General features: G+C 37.4%; 1 pseudogene; it reads right to left on the bottom strand.

Annotated features, from left to right (window-relative positions):
- Positions 1-1,403: 1,403 nt before the first annotated feature.
- LOC114035455 lies at positions 1,404-17,219 on the bottom strand (annotated as a pseudogene).
- Between the last annotated feature and the right edge of the window lie 1,608 nt (positions 17,220-18,827).

Raw genomic sequence — 18,827 nt, 5'->3', positions numbered from 1 at the left:
CTCAAAGTTCCCTTTTTACTTCCATAGAGAAGCATTTGGTGATGAGAGGCAGTACAGTTAATATTCTACCAGTTAGTGACAGTATTGTAATCTGCTGAATGACTTCAAAATAATCTAAGAGGTCTTGCGTCTTTTTTAACTGATCTGACAGGTTATGTCTTATACTATATATATATCAATTCACAACTCTCTTGCTAGTCTATCAAAAATGCATATATGTTTGGGTGCTGGTATTTTTTAGGCTAGTTGGCTTTCCAGGTCTACAGTCAGTCTACTTTTGCTGTATCCCTGTTCAGTATTTTTAACTTGTTTATTTGGCCTTCAGGGGCATTGAGTATTTGTTCTCCACAGTCTGTGTGTGGCAGTGGATTTTTCTGTTCTGTCCCTGAGTAAATGTCTTCTATTGGTTCATGTTGTAGGACTAATACATGGAAGTTCTCTATCTTCCAAATTTGTCTTGACAGAGTCAATACCAAAAGTCAGAGAGCAGACTTTGACTTATTGCAATAATGTAGAGAGAACATTATAGTACACATCATATACTTTGTGTGTATATATCACATCAATTGACATATATTGAGTTCTCATTATGTTCAAGGCATTATATGTCTACATATGATAGGCCTTTATTTGTCTGTGTAGAATGTTTTGCTCCACTTAGATGATTGACACCTTTTCTTCCTTTCTCATTACTGATTCATTTTGATTCTTCCCGACACTTCTTTGGGACTGGAGGCTGTTAGGGAAGAAAATGAGACTTTTTTATCTCTCTGGTTTGATTGTAATTTTTAAAGTAGAATGCTAAGTGATTTAAAAGTGAAAGCCTCTTTCATATACAAAAGGCTGATTCTGCAAAGCTATAGGCTTTAAAAATTCTGATTTTCCAGAAATCATTGAGAATACATAAGTTCACAGTGACTAATTGATTTGAAATTATTTCTCAGTTGGGTGCTTTTGTAAATCTAGCCTGCTTCAGCCCTTAGGGAGATAATAAAGAAACCTTACCATCAATAAACTTTCTATTTAAATACTATCTCCATACCCTGCCTCCTTTCTTAACTTCATTATTTGTCAGCGACCATCAAAATGAACAGAAGACACTCAAATACTAAGTTACTTTTTCTGAAATGGGGGAGTGATGTGTGCTTGTTTGGTTTTGGAGATCATGAAGAAAAGAAGAAACAAACACTTTGCCTCTTGCATTGTGTTTCGAAACAGTAGCACACAGATCCCAACAAACCACACACACCGAAAGTCAGCATTTAGACAGGACAGACATGTGAACAAGACAGGCAAGCCTCTATTTTTCTTTCTCTGGCATTGGCATCACTCTGACCTTTCAAAGGGAAGGGAGCTCTTCAAAGTAAATGCTTGTGGATATCAGGGTCAAGCAGAAAGGCTTCCTAGATCACAATACCGTTGGTCATGTTCGGCACATAGGGTGAAATCTTCTAGGGCCAATAGAGCAGCATCCTGTGCAGCTCCTTATGGAAGCTGTCATGGAGCCATGCATAGAGGAAAAGGTAACAGCAAACAAAGCTCATGGCAAACCAGTGGCAGAACAAACCAACCCAAATACATAGGGATCAATGGCATCAGGGTCGAGATCCCACAGCAGGTTAAAAATGTGTAGAGGAGGGCAGCTAGGTGATGCAGTGGATAGAGCACCAGTCCTGGAGTCAGGAGGACCTGAGTTCAAATCCGGCCTCAGACACATAAACACTCACTAGCTGTGTGATCCTGGGCAAGTCACTTAACCTCATTGCCTAGCCCAAAACTGCTTAGCAAAGTCTGTACCAAAAAAATGTGTAGAGGAAACCAACAGACAACAAATACCATAACCACAATTACCAGCAAGCAGAAGGTCCCGTGGCATTATGTCCTGTTCCAATAAGCTCGGCTCTGGGTAACTCAGCCTAGCACTCCCGGTTCTGGAGTTTGAATGAGATCCATATGTGGGACATCAGGATGAACAGCAAAGGGAGTAGGCAAATGACCAGTAGCAGCCCACATTCATAGACTTGGTGCTCACATTCCTGGCAGCCCCAGAACCCCTCACAGAGCCTCACTGGGGCAGGCATGGCCAAGCACATAGATAATGCCCAGATAGCTAATACCGCCGGGCACTGAGACACAGGGAGATGTGTAAGTATAATGGGAACACCAGCATGAAGTAGTAGTCCACAGTAATGGGAATCAGGGTAAAGATAGACAAATAGCTACTGGTTGCAGAAAGAAGATCAAGTGGAACAAGTTACCTCCAAAGACCCAACCCTGGGGCGCAAAGGCATAAGCTAAGGTCAAGGCACACATGCAACACACATGAGTACACCAGAGAAAGTCAGATTACCAATGAGAAAATTGGTCACACTGTGCATCTTGTATGTCCATTCAATCACATATATGAGGAGACAGTTGTCCCCCAGTCCCACCAGCATCAGCATAACGTACAGCAACAGGATCAGCCCTTTTAGCTGTTGTACCAACTGTAGGCCCTGGAATGAGCACTCTGACTCCTGACCCAAACTTCCAGATGTCCCATTGCTGGAGGATCTTGGTGTGCTCTGGTTAGCTTGGCCATTTCTTCAAGTCTGCAGCCAATGGCGTTGACTAGGGCCTCCAGGGCTTCGAGTGGATATTGAGTCCGTAGATATTGTCTGAAGAGGGAAAAAGTGAAGTCAGACCTATGTGTATATTCATGAATAGAGAAGATTTTTCCACGCTCTTCTCCTTTCACACCCAAACCCCCAAAATTTGTGTGTACATATGTACACACAATACACATATTACATATATGTTCCATTGTATATGAATATGATGCATTATTGCATTTTATAATATTTCTACCTCATCTTATCTTATAGTACTTTATATTCATTCATTAGGTTTATGACATGTATTTTCATTTGTATTATATTTATGGATGTCTCATCTTCTCCTATAAGGTTCTTTAAGGAAAGAGAACATATAATGTTCTTTCTTCAGCCCCTGAGCTCCTAGGGCAGAGTCTTGCACACATTTGTCATTTGATAAATGTTGGTTGAGTGAATTACACCATACACATACATACATACATACATGTATATGTTATATACATATATATACTAGGTACTTTAATTCCTATAAAAATGACCACCTGATGGGTGACCAAGAGGAGTCAGATCCTGGAACATAGCCTTACCTGATATATTAGGACTGGTGCCCAAAGGGCTGGGTCACTGGTACTGACAGACAGCAGAAGTGCAGAAGTTCCTTTCTCCAGGCTCCTTTACCATCACTGCATCCTCAGCACTAGTCTCTCCTTGGATACTGAACTAGATCTAGTAGTTTACTAGAGGGAAATCGGTATTTGAGAATGGAAGGAGAGAGTGCTTCTCCTGCTGTCATCCTACTTGGCCCTTCCTTCCCTGCACTTTGGCTCTGCCATTTTGGGGAAGCTAAGAGTATTTGTATACATCTGGTTAAGGTACTACAAAATAAATAAGCATAATAATGAGGAAAGGGGAACCTTCCTTTGAAGGAATGGACTGTAGGTGAGAATTTACAGAACTCAAGGAAATTTTAAAAACTTGCTGCTGGAGGTGGTTCTGATTGCTCTGCCTCTGCCTCTTTGGCACAGCCCTGGATGTGAAAAGAAAGGAGGTTGGAAGGTGTCAATACATGAAGCACCTGTACTATCAAGGAAGGTGTTCAAGTGCAGGGATCCAAATTCAGCATTTAGTCCTGCTGGCCCCATTTAGGATCTTAGAGGAACTTGGAGGGGACAATGGATGGAGACAAGGTGTGTGATAGAGAAACTGAATAATTTCAGAGTCTATTGTGTTTTTTGACTTAGACTGATGCCGTTGTTCAATACAAGCATTTACAGTAGTCTGCTGTAGTGATTTAATATTTAGAGGTTGAAGTGAGGACTGACTACACAAACTGTCATGGAGAGGGTGGCATTTTGGCTATATACGTTACTTCATTCCAGTGTTGCACAGTCAACTCTCTCTGCCATCACCAATCCCTCCCTGACCCTTCTCATTACCCCAACACCACCCCTCCCACCCCCACATTTTTTCCCCTTCTGGTTCCCTTCCAAAGAGAGGTATTCTGGGAGAGACAGTTGCTAGGAAAAGGTTCAGCACTAAGGACAGCTCCATTGGGGTTCTGGAAGGCTCTGAATGAGACAGGGATTGGAGCCACAGGGACAGCCCTTTTCCAATTTGGTTGCTCATTTTTTTCCAGAGGAGCAAAACAGACCTGTCCATGGAGAGAAAGGGAGAGAAGGGGTGTGCCAGGCTCATTTGCAGCAATTTTTCCAGTCGGCATCATAAGGTTGCAGTTAACATACTACCAATGTTAGTAATAAAAAGGAGAAACATTACTAAAAGAATAGAAACAACAATTGGTCATCTGCTTGGAGGGATGCATTTGCTGCTCCTGTAGGTGAAGATCATAGGAAATTAAGAGATAATGGTATTGTTGTTTTACCATATATGCAATTTTAAAAATATATAGCAGGAGAGACAAGGAGACGATCAGTTTTATGTAGTCCACCCAGCCGTCTTAAATTTCTCTTTCTCTCTCTCACTCTCTCTCTTTCCTCAAAACTGAAAGGAATTCAACTAAAGCTATCTTAGACTAAATGGAGAAACCACTAAAATAGATCAAATATATGTCTGCCTAGTCCTCTCAAAGAATCTCAAGGTTTGGAGGAACTTCAGAGATAATCTAGTACAAATTGTATCTGATCAAGAATCCCCTCCTTAGTCTCCACAAATGGGTATTCATCTTTGCTTGTAGTTTTTTTTGTGAGGTCTATTACTTCCCCATTATGTTTTCAAAAGGATCTAATTGTTAGGAAGGTCTCTTTTTTTTAAATCTTACACAAAGCTGAAATCTGTTACCCTGCAATTTCCATTCATCATTCTGAGTTCTTCCCTTTAGGGCCAAGTGGAACAACTCTAATCACTTTTGCACATGCCGGTCCTTTAAAATAATTGCTCTTCTTCTCCCAAATCTTCCTCAAATGGATTGCATGATCTGGTAACCTTGCATCACTCCTCTGCATGATTTCCAGTTTATCAATGTCTTTCCTCAAATGTGGCACCCCAAACTGAACCTATTACTTCAAATGAGGTCTGACGAGACCAGTGTACAGTAGGACTATTTACCATTTCCCTTGTTCAGGATATTATTCTTATTTTATGAAACCTAATATTGCCCTAGCCATTAAAATGACTGCCATATTATACTGTTGACTCACATTGTGCTTGTACTTTTCCACAACTCCCAGAGCTCTTTTTAGATAAACTATTGTCTAGCCATTATTTCCTTGCCTTCAACATGTGACAACGACTCTTAAAGTCTAAGTGTAAGATATTATATTTGTAACTTGGCTCAGAAGCTCAGCCTGTCAAGATGTTTTTTAATCCTGCCTGTCATCCTACATGCTAGGTATTCATGTCATCTGAAATATGATAATCATGCCATCTAAGTTTTGTTCAAGTCACTGATTTTTTTTAAATAACACAGAGTTAAGGACAGATTCCTGGAACACGTTAGAGTCCTCCTTCTAAGCTTACATTGGGCCAATAATGATTAATCTGGGTTCAGGTATTTAACCAGAACTGAATCCCCATAACTGTGCAATAGTCTACCACAAATCTCTCCAAGCTGTCCACAAAGAGAGCATGAGAGACTTTTACTAAAACCGAACCTTTTCTACCATTACTTTTTCCTTAAATTTCCCTGAAACAGTATCAGAGTTAAGACTCCTGGTAGGCCAGGCTATCTAAAGCATAACACAAAGGGGAAGTATAGCTAGGGACACAATTTTTAATGGAAAATTTTATAAACACAGAATTTAATACAGAAAATTATTTTTCCATGACGTGGAGGTATTTCTTTAATGGTGTGCTTTTATACTGCTTGCTCTGAAGGATTAAAGCCTCCTATAGAGAAGTAGCACATAAGAGAGTACAATTTTCAAATGTTGCCTGGTGTGTGCCCATGCCTTAATGCTGGTTCAAAGCCAGAGCAGTCTGTTCCACTCAGCTTTCACCTTATTAAAATCAGTCTATTAAGGACCACTTGACAAAGTATAAAAAGCTACAGTAAATAAAAGACTACTGGAAAATATTTATAGCACAGAACATTGTGGGGCACTTTGGGAATGGGAAAGGAAGGGAGGGGAAAGCTTTTTTGTTTGTTTGTCTGGCCTTGGTCTGATGATGATGGATTTTATTCCAGTCAATGTAGTTTATATTCAGTACTTAGCACACTTTGAGTGCTTAGTCAACATAAAACAGTCAAACACCTGTATGAACAACTTAAGGTCATACAAATATTAGTATTTGGGAAGGTGACACCAGACACTGATGTGTTCAGAGTTGATTTGCCAATATTCACAGGAAGTCTGTGGTTTTAATCTTATCCGTATTTGGCACTTAGAAAAGAAAGTGAGCAATTTAGAGAGACTTTACTCCAAAGACAAGCTATTATTATCTTTAATATATGATTTGTACATATGGGAAGCCTCTCTAGGAACCAAGAGTGTGATTGCTCAGTCCATATTCATTTTTTCAGAATTAACTGTACCAAGAATCTTCTAGAACACGGTGGTAAAGCTGGAGGAAAGTGGAAGTGGTGGGAGAAATTCAAAAGATGTAATAGACATAGCCCTTCCTATTTTTGTTGTTTCAGTGATATCTGACTCTCCGTGACCCCATTTGGGATTTTCTTGCCAAAGATACTGGAGCGGTTTGCAATTTCCTTCTCCAGATCATTTTACAGATGAAGAAACCGAGGCAAACAGGTTAAGTGACTTAGCCAGGGTCACAAACTAATAAATGTCTGAGGCTGCTACTCTATCCACAGTACCACCTAGCTGCCTGGTTCTTCCTATAAGAGAGATTAAAAGATAATAGGGAGTGCAGTGGTTCTATCATAAGCAGATAAACTTATTTGGGATACATCATTTAAGTCAATAAATATTTTTAAGAATCCATTGTTTCCAGAGAACCTATGCTAGGTAATGGAAGAGTTACAAAATTAGGTAAGATGCTATCTCTGTCCTCATGGAGCTTCCAGTCTAATATAAAAAGGTAGTTTACATGTTGGTAATGAAATTAGGGAACCTATTATCTTCCTCAAGAAATTGTACAGACAGAAAATGTAAATAAGTTCAAAGAAGTTTAGGTAAATTGATTATTAGGAAATTATAGTGACAGTGCATAGATTTAAAGTCACTCATATCAGTCTAATCTGGTTTTACAGAACACTTTCATATTTATTATCATGACTGATCTTTGAAAAAATCCATGGGACATATATGTATATATGTATATTTACTTGTATGTGTGTATGTATATGTGTGTGTGTGTATGCTATATCCCAAACCAAATGTAATAAAAGTTATAAAGGATAACCTCTTTCTAAAAGTCATACTCAAAAGTCATTCCCCAGTTGTCCTGTCTTATCAGAGCAAGAATAATGAATTAGGGAGACCACAGGTCTGATCTAATAATTGCTTATTGATTAGATGATTAATTCATAATATTACAGTTCTATTCTTATGAGCAGGAGGTAAGATAAAAAGGCATCTAAAATATGAAGAAGAAAATATTTCTCAGTGCTATTAAGATTCTCTATTAAATTATCAATTTCATTAGTCCATTCTGAAACCTTGCAATCAATATCAACAAATATGGATGAAATCACTGTTGAAAATATTTTCAGACTCAGAAGAGAGTGAGTTTGAAACTTGCCCAAGCTTAAGTAACCACTTCTTTAAAATATATTTTCATTCAATTATACAATATAAACACTTATCAAAAGTAAGAGGCCGCTTTAAAAAATGGAATACTATACATTTTAATCTAATCCTCACAACTTCTCTGACCTCTCCTTGATAGGAATTATGCACAAGAAATAAGCAATTTCACCTTCTTCCATAGCCTGGAACACCAATAACTAATGATATGATACTTTGATGAACAGCAAAGGAAGCTAATCCCTAATCCCTAAAGCACTCATTCAGCAACTCTCCCTCAACTTCTACCCAGTAGAAAGCTGAGTCTGCTTTGAGTTCTAGGCCCCAAGGAAATCACTATCAAAGAAGAAGGTGTCAGGAAGTGAACAACAAGGAAATATAAGGGAAAAAAAGATTGAAATAACCAAAGATTTAGGAGAAAGAAAATTCAGTTGAAGACTTAAAGCTTACACAGATAAATCGTCTAGGAAAACATTAGTAACAGAAGGAAGTATAGCCTTAAGATTAGCTAAAAAAAAAACAGTACAGCATATTTGAAAAAAATATTGCAAGGCAAGGGAAAATAAATCAACATCTGATGAGGCAGATGACCCTGTGAATTCTTAAGAGTACATGGAACTAGAACATGACATTTCTGAGTGATTTAAAAGAGAAATCAGGATTGTGAAAGCAGAATTTATGACCTACACAGCAGAAATAATTAACAGAATAGGAAAAAAATTAAATACATAGTAGCAGATCTCATCAAAGAAACAAAAGAAAATAACTGATTGGGAATGCAAATTACCAGAAGTGAAGGAGAGTTTGGAAAAAGAAAAGCAAAAATCAATAATGACGAAAGAAAACATGATCTTCATACAAGCAAAACATATTTATCTTGGAGATGGTATGTATAGAAACAATTTAAGGATTATAGGTCTCCCCAAAACATGAAAATTTAAAAACATAAACATCATAATGCAAAAAAATAACATAAGCACTTATTAAGCACTTACTATATCTTTCTAGGTGTTAGAAAAGATACAATGTTTAGATAACTGAATTCAATGAAGTTGATAAAATCAAAGAAAGGGAGTGAAAAGAAAGAAAGGGTCTGGGACAAAGTTTGAACCATTCATACTTATAGTATAGGAGATGGATGATGATCAAGCAAAATCAACTGAAAAATAGTGATCATACATGTAGAAGAAACAGGAGAGAGGAGAACAATATCAAGGAGGAGGGAGTGACCAACAGTGTCAGAAACTGCAGAAACATCAAGAAGGATAAGGATTGAGAAAAGTCAGATTTAACATGTAAGCGATTATTGACCATTTCTTACAGTACAGTAATATTCCATAAAATTCATGTACTTCTATTTGTTTAGCCCTTCTTCAGTTATTGGGTATCTACTTTGATTCAAGTTCTTTACCATCGCAGAAAGTGATGCTATAAAAATTTTCATGTATGTGGAACCTTTCTTCTTGTCAATGACTTCCTTTGTCTGTGCCTAGTAGTGAATCTTCAGATCAAACGAAATGGGAAGTTTTAGTCACTTTCTTTGAATAATTCCAAACTGCTTTCCAGAATGGTTATATCAATTCATAGCTCCACCAAAAATTGCATTAGAGTGCCTGTCTTTACAACTCCTCAAACATTGACATCTTTTGTCACTTTGCCAAATTTCTAGGTCTGAGGTAAAACTTCAAGTTTGTTTTGATTTACATTTCTCTTATTATTAGTGATGTGGAGAATTTTTATATGGTCATTAATGGTCTGCAATTCTTCTTTTGAAAATGCTTTTGCATTTGACTATTGGGGAATTGATTTTGTTTTTATCCATTTCTATTAGTTGTCTGTATATCTTGGATCTCAAATCCTTAGAGATACTCAATACAAAGATTATTTTTCCTCAGCTAACCACTTCTCTTCTTCTCCTAGATGCATTAATTTTGTTAATGCAAATTTTTTTCCATTTCATGCAATCAGACTCATCTATTGTAGCTTCTGTGGTTGCTCTATTGTTTGATGAACAGAGAAGCATAAAAAAGACATATGAACTGATACAAAATGTATTAAGCAGAGTCAAGAAAATAATATACACAATAATTACAACACAAATGGAAAGAACAATTACAAAATCAAAACTGAATGTTGTAAAATTATAGAGATCCAACTTGGTACCAAAGAATCTATATAAAAAGATACTTCCCTACCCCCAATTCCCTATGCGTCCTTTGAAGAAATGGGGGTCCACGGGTATGGAACACTGGATATAGTACAGAATATTGCATATGAGAGTGGGAGGGGGATTTTATGATTAGTGGGAGTGACAGATGATGGACCCTAAACCAACTTCACCAACACAAAACACTTAAAAACTATTTCTGTTACTTTTTTATAATATTCTCACAATTTTTTTATATCTTTACTCTCCCTTTTCCAAGTGAAAATAGTCACAAAATGGTGGGGTAAGATTGTACCAATTATTCTATAGTACATGGATAAGAAAAGGTTCTTCATCTGTTTCTACAGCACAGGCAATTAAAACAATTCAGAAAATAGAGACTGTGTGATAGAGTGGAGAGAAAACTCTGGAGTCAGGAAGACCTCAGTTCAAATTCTGCTTTTGACTCATAATGGCTCTGTGACTCCTGACAAGTGACTTAAACTCAGAAAGTCCCAGGCCATTCTCTAAGCCTTTAATTTGCAGAGAGTTACTCCTTTGTATTCATAAAAGGGGTTCCTTATGTTGACAAAATCATAAATCTAAACACTATCACCCTTCCACTATCAAAACAAAGCATAATTCTTAATCTTTGGAAGGACTAAAATATTTTCAAGTCTTTTAAGGATATGATAACTGGAATTTACATCATGGTTTAAAGTTTTCAAAAAAACTTTGCATACATTATCTCATCCCTATGAAATAGGTAGGTGTTGTTATTCCAATTTTACAGATGAGCAAACTGAGGATTAGGTTAAGTGATTGCCCATAGCCACCCAGCTAACAAATAAGCAAGATTTCCATCCAGTCCTTCTTGATACCAAGTCTAGCACTCTATCAACTACCACATTGCCTGTAAATTCTGTCCATGTTATCTAATCGCAAACAACCTTTGCATACTTTAAACATCAACTTTGGCTACCATCATTTGTTTTGGAAAATCAAAATTGTATAACTATAAAATTTATATAAATATATAAATACAAATTTTACCTAAAATTATATAAATACACAAACTCACAAGATCATATTAATCTAATGAATATGATTGGCTTTTTTTTTTACTATTCCCACAAACTTATTCCTTTATTATATCAATATTGTAGTAGTGATGATAGTAATAATGATCACAAATAAGTTTTGGCTTACAAAGTGGTTTACATACATTATTTCACTTCATTCTCACAACATCTTTGTAAGGAAGATAGTGCAACTCTTTTTTAATATCTACTTTGTGCATGAGGAAACTGAGAGTTAGGTTATGTGATTTGCCTAAATTACGGTACATGAGGGGCAGCTAAATGGTGCGGTGGATAGAGTGGAAGGCCTGAAGCCAGAAAGACTCAACTTTGTGAATCCAAATCTGACCTCAGACACTTACTAGCTGGATGACCCTGGGCAAGTTACTTAAATCTGTTTACCTCAGTTTCCTTATCTGTAAAATGAGTTGGAGTAGGAAATGGCAAACCACTCCAGTTTTTTTGCCAAGAAAACCCCAAATGGGGTCACAGAGAGTCAGACACGACTGAAAAACAATTTAACAACAATAGTACATGTATAGAATAATGAGGTACAGTAATATGTCTGTGGTAGAACCAGGATTTGAACCAAGATTTTCTGATCCCCCACCCAGTTTCCTTTACATTATACCACATGCTCTAATATAGGATCTGTTCTGTCTCAGTAATAAAATGTACTCTCAAATTTGGTCTACACTATAAATGTCAGTGCAGATAGAGCTCAGGTGACATTTGCTTTGGTAGGATGGCTTATTTACCAGCCTTCTCTCTCCCTATATTTTCTCCATTTATTCATTTCAGTTACTCTTGTGGATCATGTACCCAACATGTCGTGGTGTTGCATCCACAAATAAATCACATTCCTTTTTATTTAACTAACCATGAGATAATTCTTTTTTTTTTTTACAGGCAAACTTGTAGGTTTCAACAGTATTCTCTTTTTTGGTTTTCTCTAAATTCTCATGCCCTGCAGAGCCCTTGTAAGTACAAAGTGCAAAATCTACCATCCATTCCTTGTCTTCCTTATTTGTTAATGGAACTTCACAAACCAGGCATCGATCTGAACATGTTGAATCTTATTACTAGCAGCAGTGACAGAGCTTGGTATAATGGAAAAATCATTGGATTTGAAGTCAGGAGACCAGGCAGGGTTTGAGTTCCAGCTCTCTCAGCTACTCTTAGGGACTTCATGTTACTCACTACTTGGTAATGATTAGCAGGCCTCATCTCTGGCCTTAGATCTCTCATCTGTAAAATAAGGAGAGTTTAGTTAGATGGTCTCTAAAGTCCTTTTTCGCTCTAATATTCTGTGATTTGTGCATCAGGAATTGCCAGTTAGAAATGGTTAGGGAGATTACCCAGATTATACCAAGCATTGATAAAGAGGCATGGAGTTGTTCACTTTGTCTTTGTATCCCCAGTTCCTTGCATGTATTTGGTGCTTAATAATGCTTGTTGGATTAGATTAGATGATTAGATTAGATTGAATTGGATGAAAATCTGTGATTCTTAGATATGCTAATTTTGCATTTTCAATTCTCCAGCATCTAGAACAGTCATTTTTTTTCATCAGCTTGGGCTATTGGCATCTGAGTGAAATGCAGCAGGAAGAATATGTCTTTTAATTTGACATTAAAATAAATAACTAAATAAGAAAAAAATTAAACCCTGAACTAACTTCACAAAAACAAAACACTTAAATAGTCATTTCTATTACTTTTTCATTACAAAAAAATGCAGGGAACATGTAATTTATTCTTTCCTTTCTGTTCACATCTTCCCACCTCTATGTTTTCCTTTGACTATAAAAGCTTTTGTAGATGGCTTAAATGACACATTATCTACTCTCAGAGTACTATGTAGAAAGGAATGATCATTACAAGTGAATTCTTCATTTGGCCTCCATTAATATATATCCCCTTTAAGGTGTTGTTGTTCAGTCATCCAGTTGTGTTTGACTTTTCGAGACCCCATGGACCACAGCATTCCAGGACCTTCTGTCCTCCACTGTCTCCCAAAGTCTATCCAAGCTCATATCCCTGGGATTTTCTTGGCAGAGATACTGGAATGGTTTGTCATTTCTTTCTCCAGCGGATCACCTTTTGTCAGAACTCTCCACTATGACCTGTCCATCTTGGGTAACCTTGCACAGCATAGCTCATAGTTTCACTGAGCTACATAAGCCCTCTGCCATGACAAGGTAGTGATCCAGCAGGGGCCATTGAAGTGGCAATTCATCATTTGTGGTGAACAGAAACCAGATCAGGTTGCGTTTAGATCTCAGTTTTTACCCAGACACAACTCGCTTTAGTCTTTTTTACTTTTCCATCTTACCACACTGATCTGCTTTGAGTCCCTTATGGATACCATCAGCATCACTTTGCATCAACCTTCCTTTCTGTGCTTGGAGCTGAGCAAAGCTGGAAGTATGGCCTCTTAAACCGAAACTCTTCCTTAGGGCTTAAAGAAGATTTTTTTCTCTCCAGAAAAGGTAAGGTCCACAAAGAAAGAATAAAAGTAAAGGAAGAAAGAGAAGATCTGCTTAAGCTGAAGAAAGGGAACTGAACAATGACAGCATGGGATGAGGAATAGAAAGAAAAGGAATAACAAGGCGATAAGCAGTGGTAGCTCTGTTTGCCTCAGCTCCTCATCTGTAAAAACGAGTGGAGAAGGAAATGGCAAACCACTCCATTATCTGCCAAGAAAAACCTAAATGAGGGTCACGAAAAGTCGGACACAACCGAAACAACAAACGAAAAAGCAGTGGTAATAATAAACAGAGAGCCTCCCAGCCCTGGCAAAGCCTGACCTTAAAAACATCGCTTCATGGTCTGACTTGAATTCCTACTGTTTTAGACATACCCACATCCAAACATAAGCCCCCAAATATATAGAAATAACTTTGCGGTTATTGTTATTTTGCATTACTCGTACCAGTGTTCCCATTCCAGATAATTGAGACTTGACTATAGACCCAGAATTCTCCATCATCTGTCAATCATTAATCAGTCACGCATCTTCTAATTTCAGATATGCCTACACAGTGTTCACAGGAGGGCAGCTGGGACGATAAAGAGCTTTGAGATCCTATCACATGAGAATCATTTGAAAGAACTAGGAATGTGGAGCTTAGAAAAGACTTGGGATGGGCTGATGTGTAAAAACCTGTCTTCATGGCAACTAGGTGGCCCAGTGGAGAGAGCATAGGACTTGGAATCAGGAAGACCTGAGTTTGAATCATGCCTCAGACACTTAATAGTTATGTGCCCCTGGGCAAGTCACTTAACCTCTGTTTGCCTCAGTTCCCCACCTATAAAATGGGGATGATAATAGCATCTGTATCACAAGTTTGTTATGAAGGTCAAATGAGTTAACATGCATAAAATGTTTTGCAAACCTTATGCTACGTAAATATAGCTTTTATTCCATGGATTCAAAAAACTGTCATAGAGAAGATGCATTAGCTTTGTCTGGAGGGCAGAATTGGGAGCACTCAGTGAAGGCATCATTGTGCAGTGGGTAGAGGGCTGGATTTGCTCAGAGGACTTGGATTCATGGCTCTGCCGCCTACCATGTGACCTTGGACAAGTGATTTTAATTAATCTCTTTGGTCCTCAGTTTCATCATCTGTAAAATAAAGGAGATAAACTAGATGGCCCCTAAGATCTCTTCCAGCTCTAAATATATGCTTCTTCATGTGTCAAAGAGGCAAATTAACTCAATTTAAGGAAATATTTTCTAATAATTAGAGCTATCCAAAAGGTTTGCCTACAGAGGTAGTGACCTATGCCCCACCATTAGACATCTCTAAGCGAAGGCTAGATGGCCATTTGCTGAATATGTTGTGGGGAGAGGGGCTTGTTATTCAGATGTACTTTGATGCTCTTTTCAACTCTGAGATTCCGTGACATGTAGCTGAAATGGAGAATTTAAGCAATCACATAAATATTTCAGGCAAAGAAACTGCCTTTGAGGGCTCAAAGCTGAAAGGGACCTTAGGAAGGAAGAAAAAAAGCATTTATTAAAAGCTGAGAAGTGGGTCAAATACTTTACAAATATCATCTCATTGGATCTTCACAACAATCCAGGGAGGTGGATACTATTATTATCCCCGTTTTACAGTTAAGGAAACTGAGGAAAACAGGTTGAATAATTTGCCTGGGATCACACAGCCAGTAAGTGTCTGAGGCTAGTTTGGAACTCAGGTCTTCTTGACTCCAGGTTCACTACTCTATCCACCATGCTACCCAGGTGCCTTAAAAGCACTTTAGTCTACCTCTTTCATTTTACAGATGAGGAAACTGAGCCCTAAGACATATTTGGTTGAATAATTCAAAGAATTCTAGACTATGAGGCAAGAGATTTTGGTTCAAATTCTGAATATAAATTACTGTGCTACCCTAAGCAAGATGCTTAGCCTTTCTTGGTTTCAGTTTCTTCAACTGATCTATGAGGGAGTTTGATTCTTAAATGGTCATGAAGTGTTCCAACCAGCTTTAAATAATTCTATAATAAAATAAAGCAGACAGTTGCTTAGCTCCCTACTGTGTCTGTTGATTGAGTCTTAGAAACCCTTCCAATTAACAAATGTTTACTAATATGTTCAAGGGACCATGGGAACTGTTGAGGATACAGAATCAATTTAACAAACATTTAGTCATCAAGTCAACAAGCATTTATTAATTGCTTACTATGTGCCTGTCAGGCACTATGCTAAACACCAAGAATACAAAGACAAGCAAAACCAACAATAGAACTTGATCTCAAGGAGCTTACATTCTAAAGAAAGAAGACAATATATGAAAAGGTTAAGGGGAGAAAGTACCCACAAGGGAGCATGGTGGAGAAGTCTGGAGAGTCAGGCTCAAAGTCAGAGGAAAGGAGTAAGGAGTGAGCATGGTTAGCCTGGTTATTTCCTTTAAATAATTTCCAGGAGTAATCCACCAATTTGAGAAGGGATCCAAAGAGCAGAGGGATCTTTAAGGATAAGAAGACTGAAATCACTTAGGCAGTCAATAAGCATTTATTAATGCTTATTCACACTACTATGTGCCAGGTACTGTGCTAGACTGTATGTATGCATGCATGCATGTATGTATGTATGCATATGTGTATGCACATGTGTATATGTTATATATACACACATACATATATGCATCCATATATATACACATAGACAGACAGACAGAGAGAATGAATGAATAATCCATTCCTCAAGTACCTTACATTCTACTAAGGGATAGATCACATGCATAGTTCAATAAATGCAAAGTAATTTCCGAAGGGAGATAGCACTAAGAACTGGAAGGATTGGAAGAAGCTGGAGATTCTAAGGGGCTGACGTGAGGAGGGGAGTGCATTTCAGTAATGAGGGAGCAACTAAAGCACACGACAAGTAACTTTTTATTTAATCTATTTTTCCTAAAAAGAAAAATACGTCTTATCTAAACTTCGTATTTCCCCAATGTTAGGCACAATACACAATTGTCTTAATAAATACTTCTTGATTTGAAGGGGATCTTCTTAAAACTTCCCTAAAGGTGAAAATTGGCGTTCACCTTAAGCTACTAGGGATTCCCAACAGCCAATGAAATTCAACCAAGGAACTCCCATTCACCATACACACAAACTTGAAGTTTGTTTTCCCTCCTCTCCCTTTTTTGATGAAAACTCAGGGAAGAGGTTAATGGCTTCATCATCTGGCTAGTGATACTGAAGGAATACTCATCCAGGGGTGCATTCTTTCTCAAAGCCTTTGAACATGAATTAACTACTGTTAATTATACCAGGGAAACAAAATTAGATCATACAAAGATAAATGAAATACTTCCTGTCCCCAGGAAACTTAGAGTCTCAATATATAAAAAGATAATAGCTGAAGATAAGGTTGATAAATGCCAAATGAAGAGGTGTTGCAGGAGTTCCAAGTAGGGAAAGTTCACTTTGGGCTGGGGGAGTCAGAGAAGTGACTCTCTGAGTCAGGTATCTGAGCTAGGCTACCACTGAAAAATGAATCAAATTTGGCTGCATGGGGAGAGTAGGACATGGCATTCCAAGTGATTCTTCATTCCCAAGTTTATTAGTGGAAGCAATTTTGAAATTATTTTGAAGAAATCATTGCCATAAAATTTCATAGTAATATGCAGTGATCATAATTGTTATTGTTGATGAGAGCTTATTCTTCTCACCTATTGCACTGGCGGTCAGAAAGAAACAGCCCTGGACGAATCACCATCCTGCTTTTAGAGACAGGACTAGGGATTATAGGGATTAGACATGTAATGGTAGAGAAAACTGCCAGATGAGGAAATTCCCTCAACTGGCACAAGCCAGTGCCTTCTCTACAACTTACAGCCTTATAGTTGCCTAGGGCAATTAAGAATTGAGAATTTAAGAACTGAGAATTAAGGGAATTAATTGTTAAGAATTAGCAGTTGAAAAATTAAGTGACTTTCCCAGGGTCACAGAGCCAGGATGTATCAGAGGCAAGACTAAAATTCAGGTCTTCTTCTCTTTGAGGTCAGTTCTCAATCTACTATTTTAAGTTGCCTCTCCTATCAGTTGCTTTCAGGGAGCCTATGTAGCATGAAGTTACATATTAATATTTAATTAACTTTAAAAAAATTGTTTTGTCCATTCATGTAAACTTCAATGAAACATTGCATATAAAGAAATATTCAGTGTTTTGTAGAACTATAGTTACAGATAAATATTTATTTTACATTTTATTTATATATTTAAATACATTTATTTCATATTTATATATCTATACATAGTTTTAGAAATATATAATGATAATATAAATATACATAATTAAAGATATAAATGAATATTCAATGTTCTATAAAACTTTTCATGAATAGACAAAATAACCTTTTTAAAAAGCTGAATAAATATTAGTATGTAACCTCATGCTCTATAGGTTCTCTGAAAACATCCTGGGTGTACAACTGTACTAGTAAATAAGACAACAGGGATAATATATAGCTCTTTCTCGTTCCCATGTGATTTTGATCTTCTTGGCCAGGGTGACCATACTTTGAAAGTTTTTTATTCCATTTAGTTAAAGGTTAGGAATATTGTTGGCATTATAACATCCATTAAAACATCGTTCATTTTTATGGATCATTGTCCTCTGGGCAATTATGGGCAACAGTTTTGTCTGTAAAAACAGTCCAGTTTCACTACAGTTTATTTGTTTAATCCTCACAGATTTTTGAAGTCTGTATTTTAGTAGGGGAATTTGTCATCATCTTCTTCTCCTTCTGATTCTTCTTCTTCTTCTTCTTCTTGACTGACCTTTACATGGTGGTTTATGGTTTAAACAATACTTTACAAACATTATTTCATTTGATTTTCACAACTAGAAAGGTGGTGGTTCAGATTTCTTCATCTCCATTTTAAAGATGAGAACGCTGAGACACAGATATTAAGTGACTCACCCAAGCCTAGAAAGCGGACGAATTGAGGTTTGAACTCAGGTCTTCTGACTCCTGACGCAAGGTCCTTTCCACTATATCATAGCTGTTTTTAAAAGTTATCAGACAGGACTTTTCCTGAACAGACTGGCCAGTAAAGGTAAGAAGTGGCACTTGACAGCAAGGAAGAGAGGCAGCAAACCAGGTCTTTAAAGTAAAAAAGTAAAATGTTATCTAACATCAGCCCCCAATCTTTCCCCGAGCTCAGGTGGGATCCAGAAGGATATGATGAGCGGTTAGATTCGAACAGATGAAACACGGGCTGGCTGTGATGAGATAAAAGTGTGGGAGCAAACTGGCTCTGAATCTAGCATGCATAATGAGAGGTCCTGGAAATGACTGATTCACAGGTGGAAGTTATTAAT

This window comes from Vombatus ursinus, unplaced genomic scaffold, assembly GCF_900497805.2.
Source record: "Vombatus ursinus unplaced genomic scaffold, bare-nosed wombat genome assembly UNPS02009205.1, whole genome shotgun sequence".
NCBI lineage: Eukaryota > Metazoa > Chordata > Mammalia > Diprotodontia > Vombatidae > Vombatus > Vombatus ursinus.
The sequence above is the reverse complement of the archived record's forward strand: the minus strand, read 5'-3'. Positions and strand labels throughout refer to the sequence as shown.